The following is a 17540-nucleotide window of genomic DNA, read 5'->3' on the forward strand; positions in this document are numbered from 1 at the left end:
AGAGAGACAGAGAGCTAAGGGACAGGGAGGGACAGAAAGAGGGGGAGATGGAGGTAGAGGACAAATTGCTAATATAAAGGAAAATAGCTGACACCTCTTCACAGTTTCCTTGTGTTTTGTCACCAAGTTTTCCTTACCATCTAGGTCCCTTGTTACAACATTATGGTGGAAGATACATTCCAGCTGTCATTACCCACCAATGGAAATAAAAAAATAACATGACTAAAAGAGAAAGATATTCTGTGTCTCAGAAATAAAGGCACAAAAGGAATTTCACTCTGGGTTGAGTAAACTGTACTGAAATTGTAACATCTGCTAACTATGCTTGAGTTTTGTTTTGTTTTTTAATCAATTTGGAATAGTGTTGCCGGTGGTGGAGATACAACAGAACAGGAATGATCTGGATGTTAAGCGCAGGGAAGGTCATTCTGGGTTGTACTGACAGAGGCGTGAAGGTGACGCATAGGGTAACGAGTCTGAGGATTACAGGTAGTTTTGTGTCCTGGAACTGAGAGATGGTGGAAGACAAGATTACAGGGACAGAGAGAGACAAGTTAATGAAGTACCTCAAATACTATACTAAAAATTTTGGATTTTTTTCTGAAGGTGAATGGAAAGATGACAAAAAATATTAAAACGTTGGCCCCTGCCTGCAGTGTGAAAGAAGATGGTGTGGGAGGAAGGAGACTAGAGTCAGGGAGAGGAGAAGTTCTCCCAGTAATTCAGGAGAGAAGCTCGTTAGGAAGCAAAACTGAAAAGGTCTGGTGGCCAATTAGGCTTTCATGTTTAGGGTAGAGGTAGCTGAGAAAAGAGTAGGCTACTTTATTGAATTTCACAGGTTTGGACCCTTGGATGAATGATGCTGCTCTTCATCTTGGAGAAAAAAAAGAAAAAGAAAAAGAGCAGTTTTGCCTGGAGCAGGAGCAGGAGCAGGAGACAGTGAATGTTGAATTTAAGGAGCCCTAGGTACGATTGGGAATGTTTAGTAGGTAGTTGATTAAATTGGCTTGGAGCTCAGGAAAAAAGTATGGACTAGAGAGTTAGAGTTAATCAACTAAATGTCAACTAAATAAGAGAGGTATTCAACTAAATACCTCTCTTATACCTCTCGAAAGTCATGGCTGTACCTTAAAAGTTACTGAGCTCCTACTGTGTGCCAGCTACTTCACATGTCTGAACTCATTTATTCCCCTTTATGACCCTATGAAGTAGATACTATTATTAGCCCCACTTGATGAATGAGGAAATCTCACAGATGCTAGATAATGTACCCAAGATCTCTCTCACACAGGCAGAAAGTGCCAAGCCCCTGGAAAGTGGTTTAGTTTCTAGGCTCTTCGCCGTTGTGCCTCTTGGAATGGATTATACCGTGAGAAGAGAATAGTGCTGAGATCAGAATCCTAGGATGCACTGGCATTTAAGGGAAAAGTAGAGAACAAGAAGTACTGGAAAAAATTAGGAGAATACTGTCATGGAAGTCAAAGGAAGAGCATTTCAGGAAGGATGGGGGTGAGTGGAAGACCCCTGGTGACAGCCGTTTTTCGGAAGCCATACATGCACACCCCAGTCTGGAGGGATGTAGAGAAATGGGAAGACCAGCCAAACCAGAAGCAATTACCTGCCCTGACAGAGACTGAGTCTCTGGTCTCTATTTCACTAGAGCTGGAAAGAGTAGCATAGAATTCAAGAAAAGAGATGAGAGACATGCATGCCATCGACTCAACATTTCCTTTGCATACTTATAAGTAACTGTCCTGTGATACTTCCTAAATAAACATTATGCTACAGGTAGGGTTAATTTATTTGTATGACTTAAGTGTGTAGACATATGTGAGTATGAAGAGGAAAAGGGAGACTCTTCAGCCTTCACTGCATCTTAAGAGCTGTCCATCTTGTTTACTCCATGCCAGTCTAGGCCAGAAGGAAGGTGCCAACACGGACTGACTTTCCTGTAGATAGATTTTCTCTTTTCTTTGTTTTACTCTTATTTCCCTGTGTGTCTGATTCTCTTTTGCCTGCTTTATTGCAATGCTCATTTTGTTTCCTGTGTTTAATCCATAGCTGTTCAAAATAGTGGATTCATTTTTTATATTCAGTAGTATTCAAATCCATACAATAATAGGCCCAGCATTGTGGTTCTTGTGTGCCTGCTTTAGGTGGTACACAACAGCTTTCTAGTAACTGTCTAGTCCCTCTGGATCATACTCCTAGTTGCTTAGGAAAAATTGCCCCTAAAAAGTACATTTGGATCTTAGTTTCTTAGTCCCTTGTTGTGTGTCAAACATTTACTTATTACTAGCTGGACTTCCCATTATTTCAAGGGAGAATTTTTGAACATTGTTAAATTTAAAAATGCCTGCTGCTCTTTATGCCGTTACATAGAGTTGCCTGTTTGAGAAGCAGTTGAATTGCAAGCCAAGTCCTGCAATTGCAGAGGTTGCCTTTGTGACTTTCAAGCTGGGGTTCAAATCTGAAACAACTGTTTGTTTTCTTGTACATAAAAACTTAGGTATTTTGGCCCTGGCCCAGGGGTTCACTTGATTGGAGTGTTGTCCCATAAATTGAAAGGTTGTGGGTTCGATTTCCAGTCAGGGCACATTCCAAGGCTGTGGGTTCAATCCCTGGTCAGGGTGCATACAGAAGGCAACTTATCGATGTTTCTCTGCCTCTCTTTCTTTCTCTTTCTCTAAAAAAATCAATAAACATATCCTTGAGTGAGGAGCACAGAAAAAAAAGTAGGTTTTTTTTTTTTCTCTCTCCTGATGGCCTATTACCCAGATCTGTTGTTGAACTCTGGTTTATGTTGCTCTGGACATCATGTATCTCTTTGAGACAGCTTCTGTAGCCTCCCACAGGAAACCTTTTTATATGAGGTAGGTAAGGCAATTCAGACATACAACTCCAGATTTCTAGAAAACATGTCCTGCTATATTTTTATGTGATACCCTACATATGAGGTGGGCCCCCCAAAAATGGAATTATGTTTTGGCTGGCAGACTCCTTGTAGTACAGGCCTCCCCCAGTAAGTGAGTATTCTGGGAATCCATTTGTATCAGTGCACCAACTGGTGTTGTTGTGAGAGGCTGTGTTCTGCTTCAGTGAATTTTTTTGAAGACACTTTCAATGTGTTTGCCCATCTTATGATGGGTGACTTATGAGTATACCTGCCCACACTGTGCTGAATATTCAGCACTATTTGACAAAAAAACGTCATGGCCCCATGCCCCACCCTCCCTATTCACCCAATCTCACCCTGAGCAAATTTTTTTTTGTTTCCCCAGAGGAAAAAAGTCCTCAAAGGGAAACATTTTGCCAATGTGGAAGAGGTGAAACAAAAAATGGCAGAAGCACTAAAAGACATCAAAATCCACAAGTTCAAAAACTATTTTTGAGCAGTAGAAAAACATCTTGGTAAGTGTACGGTATCAAATGGAGAGTATACTTTGAAGGTGACTGAAGTTTAAACATGTAAGAATAAATACATAATTTTTATAAGTAAATTCCATTTTTGGGAGTCTCCCCTCATATGTGTACATGTTTTATTTACATAGTTGTATGTTTTCATATGTCTAATCAGGTTCATTACAAATAGGAAACCCCCACAAATTGGTGACAGAGCCAATTCATGAGTAGAGAAACATTTGATCTAGAACTTAAGCAATTGTGTTAAAAGTATTGGTATTATATATGAAAAGCAAGCTGATTAGTATTTCCTAAAAAACAAACAAACAACAAAAACCTTAAAATCCTTCCAATCAGATAAAGTTTCAGGAGCTGTCTTATTAGATATAAATAATTTTAGACATCAGACATCTAAAGCTTGTGAAAAAAATAATGGGAATACAAACATGCTCCCCTTAATTCCACCTGGGAGCTCATGCATATGACCTGATTTAGAGTCTGCAGCTCCTGTGTTCCGACTTGACCCCTTTCTCTCATTTCCCTCAGGCTCAAGTCCTTCTGGAGTCGCTGAGAGGGGCGGTGTGGGGAGGAGCAGCAGCAGGTTTCAACCTTCACAGGCTCTTCCAGGAGAGAGGTGGGACCTGTTTCCTGTGAGTGTCCTTGACAAAAGGAATTTCCAATAATTACGCTAATGGAAAACTGATTCACAGTATGTTTGTTAAAAGAATAATGAGCTACAAAATTACCTTTGAAAATTCCTTTAAAACTAGTTTAAAAAACAACCTGTTTTATTAACTTAATTGTTTTTGATCTCCGTAAGAATATTCTTTTTTTATTAAAACTAAAGTTTCTTTTAAGATTTCCTTTGAACTTGAAACATTTGTGCTGAAAATGGTTTTTGGAACTGGGTTGAACAAGATAAACCTGATCACCCAAACTACCAAGGAGCTCTTGTGTAAGCTGTTGGGTTGGTGCTGCTACAACTGCCAGATGACAACTGTTTTCTATAAGCGTTCATACCGGAATACAGTTTCAGAGGCACAGTGTACTTAGGAACTGCTGGAGTTCCAGCCAGCCAGTTTTGAGAATGAGGATTACAGGGGGAGTCTCCTGGCCCAGAACCTTTTAGTCAGAAGAGCAAACACAAGGCCTCTTCTACCTGGCCACAGAGAGTGTGACCTTCACTGGGAGTGAAGATTTTTTCACAGCATTTATACGTAGAGGTTGTAAGCACCCTGAGTAATATGGTCTTTAAATATGATAGCAATAAAGTTAGTAAAATGAACGTCAGGAGTGAAGTGTGTTAAGAAGGAAAGGAACTTGAAAATAACCTCTTTAGTTTCCTAGAAGTCTAAAAGGGGCCTTGGACTGACAGCAAAAAGAATCACAGCCTAGATCCTGACAATAATTTTGTGGTTTGTTGGAGATGACCCACTTATCTAACCTAGAAAGATCAAAAGAGTTGTTAAATGTGCCAACGTGTGTTCTTTTGTAGATCCTGAGTTATTGCCCTCAGCTTCCCAAAGCGTTTTCACAGGTACAAGCATCTGGTTGGTTGGTAATGGTAACAATAACAGTAGTGATACTAGTAACAATAATGTCATTCGCAAGTATGCCAAACACATTAGAAATGTTGGCTTATTTAATGCAAGCAGCATTCTTTTATAAGGTAACTTTTCAAATGGGGGGACTGAGGCTCAAAAACATTAGGCATCTTGGCCAAAATGGTGAAGCTGAAACTGGAAAGAAAAATAGAACTATGCTCTTAGACTATTTCTTCAATAAACGGTGAAGGTAGCAGTGTGAGAGTGGAGAATCTAAAATAATAATACTCTTCAAAAAGATCATAACCTATAATTTGAATCTAAATAACCCCATATATTCTCTGTGCCTCTTAGGCTCCCTCAATGTGTCTCCTCCATCTATTTTCTGTTAATACTTGGCTTGAAACTATTCTTCCTTGGACACTGCAAACTTGAAACAGCTAAATAGAGCTTCCTACAAGGTCAGATATGGAAAATTGCCAAAATGTCAGTCATTTGGATAGAGTTTCAAGGTGATTATAATTCTAGAAGTAAAATTGTAGTGCCACTCAGTAAATATTTGTTAAATGAATGAATGAATGAGTTAATAAATAAGTGAATGGATTTAGGTACTTGGATAGGAGATAGGTTTGGGGGAATTATGCACTATTCAACATTTATTGAGTGTCTACTATGTACTAGGATTGATGTAGTGTCACTGAGGATGTGGTTCAGCAGCCCTGTTTTCTCACGGCCGTCTCCAAAGTGCAGGCTACTAAATCCTACTATAAGTCCTGAGTCTTCTCCCTTGTAAATAAAGGGTTTAATTGATGATTTTTCATGGTTCCTTCCATTTCTCAATTTCTATGACTATATGATTCTCAATATAATTTTTAAAGATTCTACTTATTTATTTTTAGAGAGAGGGGAAGGGAGTGAGAAAAATATCAATGTGAGAAAGAAAAACATCGATTGGCTGCTTCTTATATCCCCGACCAGGGACAAACCCACAACCCAGGCATGTGCCCTGACCTGGAATCGAACGGCCAGCCTTTAGCTTTGTGGGGCAGTGCCCAGCCAATTGAGCCACCAGTCAGGGCAATATCACTTTTAAAATAAAGGGTTATATTTAGAATAGTTTTAGATTTATGGAAAAAATTGCTAACAGTACAGAAATATCTTATATACCCTATGCCCTCTTTCTTTTATTAGTTAACATGTTACATTCAGGCAGTACATTTGTTTTAATAAATAAATCAATATTGATACATTATTAACTAGAGTCCATCATTTCTTAGTTTTTACTGAGAAATGAGTGTCCTTTTTTCTGCTCAAGGATTCCCTCCAGGATACCACGTTACATTTATTTGTTCTGTCTCCTCAGGTGTCTCTTCACTGTGACAGTTTCTTACACTTGTCTTGTTTTTGATGACCTTGACAAGTTTGGGGAGTACTGGTTAGGTGTTTTGTGTAATATCCATCAATTGAAATGTGTCTAATATTTACCTTGTGATTAAACTTGGATTGTGTGTTTTTGATAAAAAAAAGACCCCACAGTTAAAGTGCTTTTCTCATTACATCAGAGCAAGGGTGCAGACAATGAGCATGACTTATCAGTGATAATAGGGACCTTGATAGCCTGGCTGAGGTAGTGTTTGCCAGGTTTCTCCACTATACACTTACTCTTCTCCTCTCCCTTTCCATGCTGCACTTTTTGGAATGAAGTTGTTGTGTCACTCTCACTTGAGAAGTGAAAGATTATGCTCCACCTCCTTGAGGGCCGACTATCTGCACAAATTTTGGATCCTTCTGCATGTGAGATTTGTCTGTTCTGTCTCATTTGTTTATTTATATCAGTATGAACTCATGGGTATTTATTTTTATACTTTAGATTATAACCTAATAATGTATTTAACGTTTTTTATTGCTCAAATTGTTCCAGCTTTAGCTATTGGGAGCTTTTTAGGCATTGCCTGTCTTCTTTTGACATAGACCCTCATCAGGTGTTTTTTATTTTTGTTTTTCCCCAACACTTTCTTACTTTCTGATGCTACAGGATACTCCAAGCTTCTCTTGTGTATTTCCTGTTCCAATCCTAGAATCATCCATTTCTCCAAGGTCCTCTGGATCCTTTTGTTGGACAGTGGATTAGAAACGAAGATCCAGGCACCAGGTGGGCTCATTGCTACCACTGTGCCATCTCAGCTGACAGAGCAAGGAACTATGTTTGTGTATATAATCTGTACATATGTGCACAAGTCTATACATATTTCTGTGTAAACATTTCTATCTGTATCAGGCGAACTATGAGTTTATGCTGTCTCCAGCTCTAATCCATCACTACATGAGATGTTCTACCCTCCTCCCCTTTCTTAACTGCAATCTCTCACTCCAGCACTAAAAAGCCTGTCTCCCACCATCTGTCATTTATTTAATCGTTCGATTCCTGCATACATGTATAGCAGCATCAGAATTGCTAACTCATGTCCTGCAATAAGTAATTTTATCAATTAGAGTACAGTGTTCATGTACGGTGTTTTTGGACTTGTTTTATAGGCTCAATTTCCAAAGCTACTTAGGTCAGCACCTTTCCCTCTACCACACCCTTCAGTGAGGTGGTTTCATTCATTTGTAATAAAGTCAGATGGTCCTGTCACATTCCGCATTCTATCCTATGATGCCCAACCTCTTAAAAATATATATATTTAGAATTTTTATGCGTTAAGTTTCGGTCTTTATGCATTGAAAATGTATCAGTTTTAGGAAACACACCCACCATTCAAGTAGCCACCATTACATTTTGATACATAACAGTCTCACTGCCTTAAAACATCTCCTGTGCTTCACCTATTCAGCCCTCCCCCTGTCTGAAACTCTTAGTAACCACTGATCTCTTTTTACCACTCCTATCGTTTTACCTTTTCCAAACTGTCATATAATTGGGACTATGTAATAAGTATCTTGTATAGACTGGTTTCTTCCACTCAGCAATATGTATTTAAGAGTAATATATTTTTTATGGCTTGATAATTTATTTATTTTTATCACTGAATAATGTTCCATGGTAGAGCTATACTGCAGTGTTTTTGTCCTTTCACCTGTTGAAGGACATCTTGGTTACTCACAGTTTTTGCAATTATGACTGAAGGTGCTATAAACATTCATGTGCAGGTCTTATATAGACATAAATTTCAAATAAGTTGATCAATATCTGTTTAACATTTAGCCTTCAGGTTGATTGTAATTGTTGATTTATAATCATCTAGCTTTTATATGGCTTCTTAAATTTTGCTATTTAAAAATAATAAACACTTTTGCATAATAAATCTCTTCAGAGTCAGACACCATTTTTTAAAAGAATAAACAATGAACTCGTAAATATTTTATGAAATAAAAGATCTTTACATATAGGGCACTTTAGAAATATTTATACTTAATATTCTTTGAAATATGAGCAGACCTATGGTCTGCTGTGGCCATTTCTTTTACATGACAAACAGGAAAATTTATGGGTGTTACCTTAGCTGCAAAACTGTTCCTTTATTGCTCCCTCACTAATACAACATGTTAAAAATTCCATGTTTAGAGAGCCGAATAAAAGCACTTGCAAGTTGAAGTAATAAATACAACACGGTATTGGATAACTGAGACCAGCTCCCTTATGTGCATGCATATCAGAGAGGACACATGCATGCCACGAAATAGTAAGAAATGGAAAATATTTCCCTGAACATTTCACCTCTAAACACATGATGTATCTTACATACAGCATAATTCTATTAAAAAACAACTTGTTATTCCATGGGATATGGGTATGTATTAGAGCGGGAGGAAAATATGTCGCTAGAAGTCTAAAACATGACAATTCTATTTTAAAAAGCATTTCTATAACACTATCTTCTAGCAAATGGTAAGTTCGTCTTTGTCTTTAATACTGGTATTCTGAGAAGCTCCTTCTTTGGAGGTGGATTAACAAAAAGTGCCCCCACACTGTTACCACCTCCCTGAATCTTCACTGTATTTCCCCACAATATCCAAGTGACTTGTGTTGATCGGCCCAGGAAGGCTGAGTATAAAATATCCTGGTATCAAGAAAACCTTAAGAGTGTATGCCATATTTTATTTTATGTCTTAAGGCACTTGATGTAAAAAAATTTGAGAAAATGAAGAAGGCCAAGTACAAGTGAGAGTGAGGGTTTAAGAATAGCCTACTTGTTCAGTGTATTTCTCCTCTCTATAGAAATTATGGCCTTTTTTGTGCTCCAAAAATAATGAATTTAAAGCCATGTTGGCAAATGCAAGGGTTTTCTTCCCTGAGTGAAAAGGTTCTGAGATTTCTCCATTAGGAGCCTGGCTCACTGACAGATGACTGGCTTACTGAGAAGCCTGAAGAGTTTTAGGGTTCTTTAATGGAATGAATTCAGGAGGGAATTCCTGGGAGTCTAATTCTCTCTGAAGCAGAACATACCTAGTGCTATATTAGATTGCTTCTGTAAATAGATAATGTACCTTTTAATATACAAAATTATAATAGGGAAAATCTTCCTCTATCCCCTTCATTGCCTGTCTTTCTCCCATGTGACAGGGGCCCCTTCAGATACTTAAATGCCTCCAATACACTAGAATCTCTTTCTATCCTTTGCTCCCATGAAACTTTATCAGTAATATGCTCTATATCCTTCCAGATTTTAGCTACCTCTCAAATGGAAAGATATCCAATAAACAAATTATGCCAATTATTCATAACCAATGATTTTTAAGTATTCCAACTCAGAAATATTTGTAGTGCTTTGAAATTTAATACATGTGCCAAATTAAATTCATGTAGGGTGTATGCATCCTCAAGAAGGAAAGGAATTGAGATCCTATTTTCTTCCCTTTTGAGATTCAACTTAATTAGAGTTTTCTGTATGGCTGAGATATCCCTGAGGGAGGTACCTGGTAGGAAAAAAAACATTAAAATTCCTCCAAGAAAAAAGAGAAAGTCTGGCTCAGTGACTTAGGCTCAACACCAGGGCCTCTAGGTTTGTGGGAGACAGTGTGTTCTAGATACAGTGGGTAGCTGTGGCTAGAAACCCCATTATACCTGGCCACCTGGGCAAAGCTGTCATGTTTGGGGAACAGTGGGCTGATTGTGTGAGCATAGTTCCAATAAGCTGTCAACTTGCGAGTCCATGTCCTCAGTGACACCCTGCTGCCGACACGGGGCTCTGCAGCAGAAAGGACATCCTTGGGTCAGGACAAAGACTCATTCACTGGAGCCTGTCGGAACTAGCTTTCAGCAGTGGCACCATGCAGCAGTGATAAAATCAGAACTTTTAATGGACTAATCAGTTCTTCCCACATGATACTTTGAAACAAGTCTGCTCCTCTTGCATTAAGTAAGTTCCCAGGGTTCCTGGACAATTCGGGGAGTGGGAAAACTTTAAGAGGTACTGTATGAAGGTATAAATAATTAGAAAAATAAAGACAGATGCCCAAAATTTGAATCCAAAACTCATGGAGGTCATACAGGTTATATTTTAATATGCCAGTTCATTGTGAATTTCTAAGAGCCTAAGTATTTGCCATATTGATTTAGACACCAAACCTTTCTTTTTTAACTAAGCATTTTGAGGAACTAGATTCCAAAAAACACTTGTTGGAAAATGCTTTTTGCATGTCCAATTTAGATACTAAGGCATAACAAAGGAGCAGGGGTCCTTCCCGGTGCCCACCATAGGATTGCCAAACTGCCTCAGAGTGGTTGTCCCCTATTCTGTGGTGCTTATCACAATGTTCTAAGGGCCAAGCCAAGGAGGGCAGAGTGAGTGCACAGGAGCCGGTGCTGAAATGAGATCACAGCTCTCTCCTGGGCTCCATTTCTCCTTCGCCTTTGAATGATGAGCACCGCCTGCAATCACTTGTTGGCTCCATAAGTAGGAATTTTTGTTTATTTTATTCTGTGATGTATCCTCAGTGCCTAGCACTGTGCCTGGTACAGTGTAGGTTCTCAGCTATTTGTTAAATGAATGAACTTCTGCCCCTTACCATCTTGGCAAAGTTACTAAAAGCCTAACATTGATTTTATTTGTTTTTTCTTTCTTTTTTAACACTCATCTGAGTATTGATTTTAGAGAGAAAGGAAGGGTGAAAGAGAAACATCAACACAAGAGAGAAACATCCATCAGTTGCCTCCATATGTGCCCCGACTGGGGATTGAACCTGCAACTTAGGCATGTGCCCTCATAAGGAATCAAACCTGCAACCTTGTGGTGTACAGGATGACACCCCAACCAATGGAGGCACCTGGCCAAGGCAGCATTATCATTTCTTTTGCATAGTTTGTCCCTTGCAGCTGCAGAACAGAGCCTTCTGAGGATACAGGAAATATGAGAACAGTGAAGACATCACCTGTAAATCAAATGGAAGCCCACATTTGCCCAAGTTAGACCAGCCTGGGATGGAGGATGGGGACACAGTGAAGCCAGTTCAAACCCCACCAGCTGAGTCACCACCCCCCGGTTCCACATTGCCCACTCTCAGCGTGACATTTAATAACTTGCACAGCAATTTAAGTTTTATAAATAAATGTAATCAATAGATAAATAATCACTATATCAATAAAAACTTAAAATACTGTGCCAGGCACAGGCTGCAGTGGGAGGATGACCAGATGGGTTGCCCCTCACATTCTGGATGCTAGTGCTTCTCACACAGCCTGTACCCAGAGGGCCTTTGTTTCCATACCTGCCTTCAACACAGCCACCAGCCAGGCCTGTCCCATCACTCCTGCCAGCCCTGGAGCCCTCCTGAGCAGCAGGAAGGGACTATGTTCCCTTCGCTACCACCTTGGTCTGCTCAGCCTATGACCCCATGTCCAGGTGCACCAGTCCCAAGTCCCATTACCACCTACACAGAGGCTATTGGATATGGTCATTCCATGACATGGGCTCTAACAAGCTATTTGCCAGCCATCGGGGCAGTATTTCTATATTTTAACCGGTAGTAGCACCATGCCAGTATATATTAGCAAAATGTCAGCCATGGCCCAATCCCTTCTGAGAAGTCCAGAAAGTCTCAATGTCTCCTCCCACATATGTTAGAATAATGTATGAATGCTCTTCTTTCTCATGATATCTACCATTTCTTCAGTCTCTCAGCTCCAGGAAATGGCTCCCATATTTGGATGTTGATTCCTAGAAGCAGCTACTGATTTTTGCTTTGTCTCTTAAAGTCACTCAAGTAGTGTTGCTAAAGGGGGATAAGATCCCCTCTGTTGGGCTTAAATGGCTGGCAGTAGCCAAGCTAAGACGGCCTTATTCTCCCTGTAACTGAGTACTTACTACAAAACCTGAGTCCCTGGATAACAGTATCGGAAAACAACCTGAGCATCGTACCACCCTCAGTTTACTGCTGCTTCCACAGTTCATTGCCTTTGGGGTGAAGCCTGTGCATATGTTTTCAGGTTTCTGACATGTAACTGACATACAGCACTGTATAAGTTTAAGGTACACAGCATGATTACTTGACTTACATACATTGTGAAATAACTGGCACAATAAATTTAGCTAACATGTAATTGTCATGTCATGTAGACATAAGAAAAAAGAGTTTTTCTTCCTGTGATGAGAACTCTTAGGATCTACTCTTCTAAGCAACTTTCAAACAGACCACACAGCAGTATTAACTATAGTTGTCATGTTGTACAGTACATCCCCAGTACGTATTTGTCTTACTTATTTGTACCTTTTGACTACATTTATCCAATTCCCCCACCCCTACCTCTACCTGCCACCACCTCTGGTAACCACAAATATGATTTCTTTTCCTATGAATTTACTTATTTTTAAGACTCCACATATAAATGAGATCATACAGTAGTTGTCTTGTCTGATTATTTTACCTAGCATAAGGCTTTCATCTGTGTCATCACAAATGGCAGGGTTTCCTTCTTTGTTATGAATGAATACTCCATTGTATTAATATGCCACTTCTTCATCCCTTCATCCACTGGTGGGCACTTAGGTTGTTTTCATGTGGCTATTGTAACTTAATGCTGCTTGATAGCTCTTCAACATAATGTTTTCGTTTCCTGCAGATATATGCTCAGACGTGGAATTGTTTAATCATATTGCCCATTTTCAATGGGATTATTTGGGAATTTTTTGCTACTGAGCTGTATAATTTCCTTATAGATTTTCTATATTAATCCCTTATCATATATATGATTTGCAAATATTTTTCCCCTTCGGTTGGTTGTCTTTTCATTTTGTTGATCATTTCTTTTGCTGTGCAGTCCATACATTTTGACACTGGGTAATTTTTTCCCCTGATAGCTTTGAAACTTGAGAAGAGGTTTCTGATCTCCAGTGGCTTAAGGGAAATCATTCTCAACATGCGGGGCATCAGAAGCAGCCAGTTAAGTGGGACCAAGGCATGAAGAGTGAAAACTCCATAAGTAAGTTGGATCTGCATCAAGGGTTGAGAACTGTTAGCTTAGGGGCCTGTTTTGGGTCCAAGGCAAGTACTCGATTTTCCCCTGCATTAATCAGGCCCACTGCTGGATATACTGGCATGCCTCGATGAGATTTCTTAGGAAATCTGTATACAGTTGGTTGTTACTCTGGGACACTTTGCGTTCTGAACCATTCCTGTGAACAGTGATGCACAATTTCCTTTAGGTTAATTTTGTAAGTTGCATTAAAAAAAAATCTGACATCACAAGGAAACCACTTTTTTTTGCTCCATTTCCTGAGCCTACAGCTGGCAAAATGCCTGGGACAAGATGTATTCAATTCAAGTCAAAGCAGAGCTGTGTTAGGAGAAACAGATGGCCCACCTAAGGTGAAAAATTGCTTTCTTGGGGGGGAGAAGTAGGCTGGTTTATTCACCTTTTCCTCTAGGAAGGTGGGAGTGTGTGGAGGCAAAACAAACAAAGCATATTACAAATGCGTTTCACAGATGAACAGAATAACTGGTGCGGAGCAGGGCTGCAGGGGGCATGTTTCTGCCTCTAGGCAGCTGGAGGGAAGTTATCACATGTATATTAAAATGCCCCCAGAACTTGAAAATCATTTCATCAGAAGAAGTAATAAGAACCAACACATAATTAAAGAGATCAACCATCAGTAACCCTCTCTGAGGGTTCATAATGAGGGACTGAGACGACTGGGATAGTGAGGATGAGCCAGGAATAGGTTCAGGAAGATGACTGAACATAAAACAAAGCAGTGAGAATTGTATTGCATCTCATCTGAAGAAAACTGGGATTAACATGTTTGGAGGTGTAGTAGGTGATCTGAATTTGTTTAGAAAGGGGGAGACAAGGGACAGAGAATTTGTTGCTGATTACTTTCCTTTCCATAGGACAGAGAGACTTTTCCTGGAGGTCACTGGCATTCGGGTCACCTGAAAAATACATTCCACTCAGAAGGCTTTCCAGTACCTGGATGAAACACCCCTTAATTTTGTCTGGGTCTTTTGTTCCAAATCCTTCTTCAACAAGTAGCATCCTGATTATGAACTCAGTCTCTCAGCTACCCTGATAATGGGCAGGATTGAGGTCACTGCAAAGTTATTATATACCTGTTACAAATAAATACACTTGTATTCTGTGTGATATGTCAGTCTTGAGAATTTGGTTGGCATAGGTTAGCCTACAAACTAATTGCCCAGCAGCTACTGACAAACTCTATTACACCTGCAGAGCTGAGTGCCAGACCCCAGGACACGGTGACCACTCCTTTGTATTGCCATTCTGTGAGGCTCCACCCAAGCAGCCCTGGGCCTACTTCCCTGACATCTGTACCTCTCTTTATATTCCACACAACCCCCCCAAAATCCCCCAAAATCATCTCCCTACTTGCTTTCGAAAAATCAGCCCAGGGTAATTCTAAATTACCTTCTCTATAATGCATTCTAGTGTCTCATAGCCCTGACCCTTAGGAAACATTTTGCATTATCTGTAATCACACTGTGACCATATAGTGTCACCAAGTAACAAAGAGCTTCTTGCGGTCCTTGCTGTCCTCTTTTTCTGGAGAGGGTGGGCCATGTAGAGGCCATATGATGGTATACCAAGGGTCCTTCAGCATGTGGTGGGAAAGGGAGGGTTATACCACCAAACACAGCTTGTGCCCCTTGACCAAGCAGTATGAAAAGGGGAGTGATCTGAGTTCAGTGAAGAAAGGGTGGAGTGTTCTCACCCACCAGAACAGCACTAGAATGGTGCTTCTTTCTGTTGGCTGTGCTCACAGTAGCTATGGGAGGGCATAGAGCTTTGCCCATTTCCCCCCATCAGAGAGAATATGTGCTTCTGTGACTTGCTCTGGCATTCTCATCCCTGAATGTTATAAAGCTGGAGCACCATCTGTTACTCTTGCTTAGTTGTTTCCTTCCTAGGGAGTGAATAGTCGATACCCCTTGGTGGATACTGCATACTCATTTGCTGTAGGACATTTGTCCATCGGTCTTTTGGTGATTCATAGTTTTTATCTACCTCCAGAATGAGATGGAAGCAGCAGTGACCCAACTGTGGAAATTATCTGCTAGTCTCTCATCCCAGAAACTGCTTTATATCCCTTGAAAAGGGCAAACTATCTTCCCTTTACATGAAAAATAGAAAAGTTACTGCACAAAAAATTTCTTCTTCTCCCAATTTGGAAAGTTGGCCAAAGGACTACTAATGATGACTATTGTAAAAATTCTCTCAAAATAGTCATTCCATAAATAAGATATACATCCCCTGCAACTGAGATTTATAAAAGCTCTGGGAGATAGAAAAGTGGGGTTTGCAATTCAGTATGTTTATTGCTCTCGGGGCTGCGGCTAATGTCTTACGAAGCAAGGTTTCAGTTGGATAGAGATTGAGTAATGAGGACACAGGTGCATTGTGTAACTCCTCCTTCCCCTTTATTTGTTGTGGACCAGTGAGTGTCATGTCTCAAGTGACAGGCCAGTTTAATAAGTTTATTTTTTAGTATCATAAAAGCTCAATATTTCTTGCAAAAAGTGGCCATAGTTAACTGAGGCCATTATATCTGTCACTATGCTGATGCTGAGTTTGTCTGACAGAATCACCGAAGGCCATCCTAATAGACTTTTCTTTGATGGGAAAGAGAATTGACATTTACTGATTACTTACCCTACAGCTAGCTACACTACCTTTATTTCTTACAGCAAATCTGTGAGACTGAAGCTATTTCCCAAGGTTATGAATGGGATTGAGACTCAGAGACATCAAGTAACTTGCTCAAGGCAATTGAGTCCTTTAGAAGCCAACACAAGCCTGATGTCTTCTGGTCAGGTTTATGTAGGAGCAGTGAGGTGATTACCCTGTAGAGCTGGTTTTCAGGATTTAAACCTCAGCCTATTGCAGCCAAAAGCCACTACTCCTACTGTTGTGCCATGGGATGACATTGCCACACTAACTTACAAGAGACTAGAGAAGTGTCAAGGGGAGTTTTTCTTTTTTTTCCAGTTTTTAGATTTGCTGCTGTGTATTTTGTTCAATGTTTTAAGTTCTGGTAAAAACACATAACATACAATTTACCACCTTAACTATTTTTAAGGGTACGGTTCAGTGGTTTTAAATACACTTATAGTGTTGTATAACCATCACCCCCACCCATCTCCATAACTTTTTTCATCTTGAAAAACTGAAATTCTATTCTTATTAAACAATAATGGCTCATTCCTCCCCCACTCCCAGTCCCTGGCAACCACCATTGTACTTTCTGTCTCTATGAATTTGACTGCTCTAGGTACCTCATACAAATGAAGTTATGTAGTGTTTGTGTTTTTGTGACCACTTTATTTTACCATGAGGTCCTCAAGGACCATACATGTTGTAGTATGTTGTCAATTTTCCTCATTTTTAAGGTCAAATAATATTACATGTATGTATGTACCACATTTTGCTTATCCATTCATTTGTCAATGGGTTGCTTTCACGTTTTAATCTACTATGAATAATGCTTTTATGAACACAGGTACACAAATATCTCTTTGAGATCCTGCTTTCAATCTTTTGGGTATACATACACTTAAAAGCAGAATTGTTAGATCACATGGTAATTCAATTTTTAATTTTTGAGCGATCTCCATTACTGTTTTCTATAGCATTTGTACCCACCAACAATACACAAGGGTACCAATTTCTCTACACCCTTGCCAACTCCTGTTTTAATTTTTTGATAGCAGTCATCTGAGTAGGTGCCTCATACCTATGAGGTAGTATCTCACTGCAGGTTTAATTTGCATTTCCCTAATGATTAGTGATGATGCGCATCTTTTCATGTGCTTATTGACCATTTGTATATCTTCTCTGGAGAAACATCTATTCAAGTTCTTTGCCCACTTTTGATTGGGTTGTTTGTTTTTTATCATTGGGTTTTAGTAGTTTAGTATATATTATGGATATTATCCAGGTATTAAGTAGATATATGATTTGCAAATCATATTTTCTCCCATTCTGTGGGTTGCCTTTCACTTTGATGGTGGTGTTTGATGCACAAAATTTAAAAATTGTTATGATGTCTAATGTGGTGTCACATCCAAAGAATTATTTGACAAATCCAGTGTTGTGAAGCTTTTGACTTACATTTTCTTCAAAGAGCTTTATTGTCTTAGGTG

This window comes from Phyllostomus discolor, chromosome 8, assembly GCF_004126475.2.
Source record: "Phyllostomus discolor isolate MPI-MPIP mPhyDis1 chromosome 8, mPhyDis1.pri.v3, whole genome shotgun sequence".
Taxonomy (NCBI): domain Eukaryota; kingdom Metazoa; phylum Chordata; class Mammalia; order Chiroptera; family Phyllostomidae; genus Phyllostomus; species Phyllostomus discolor.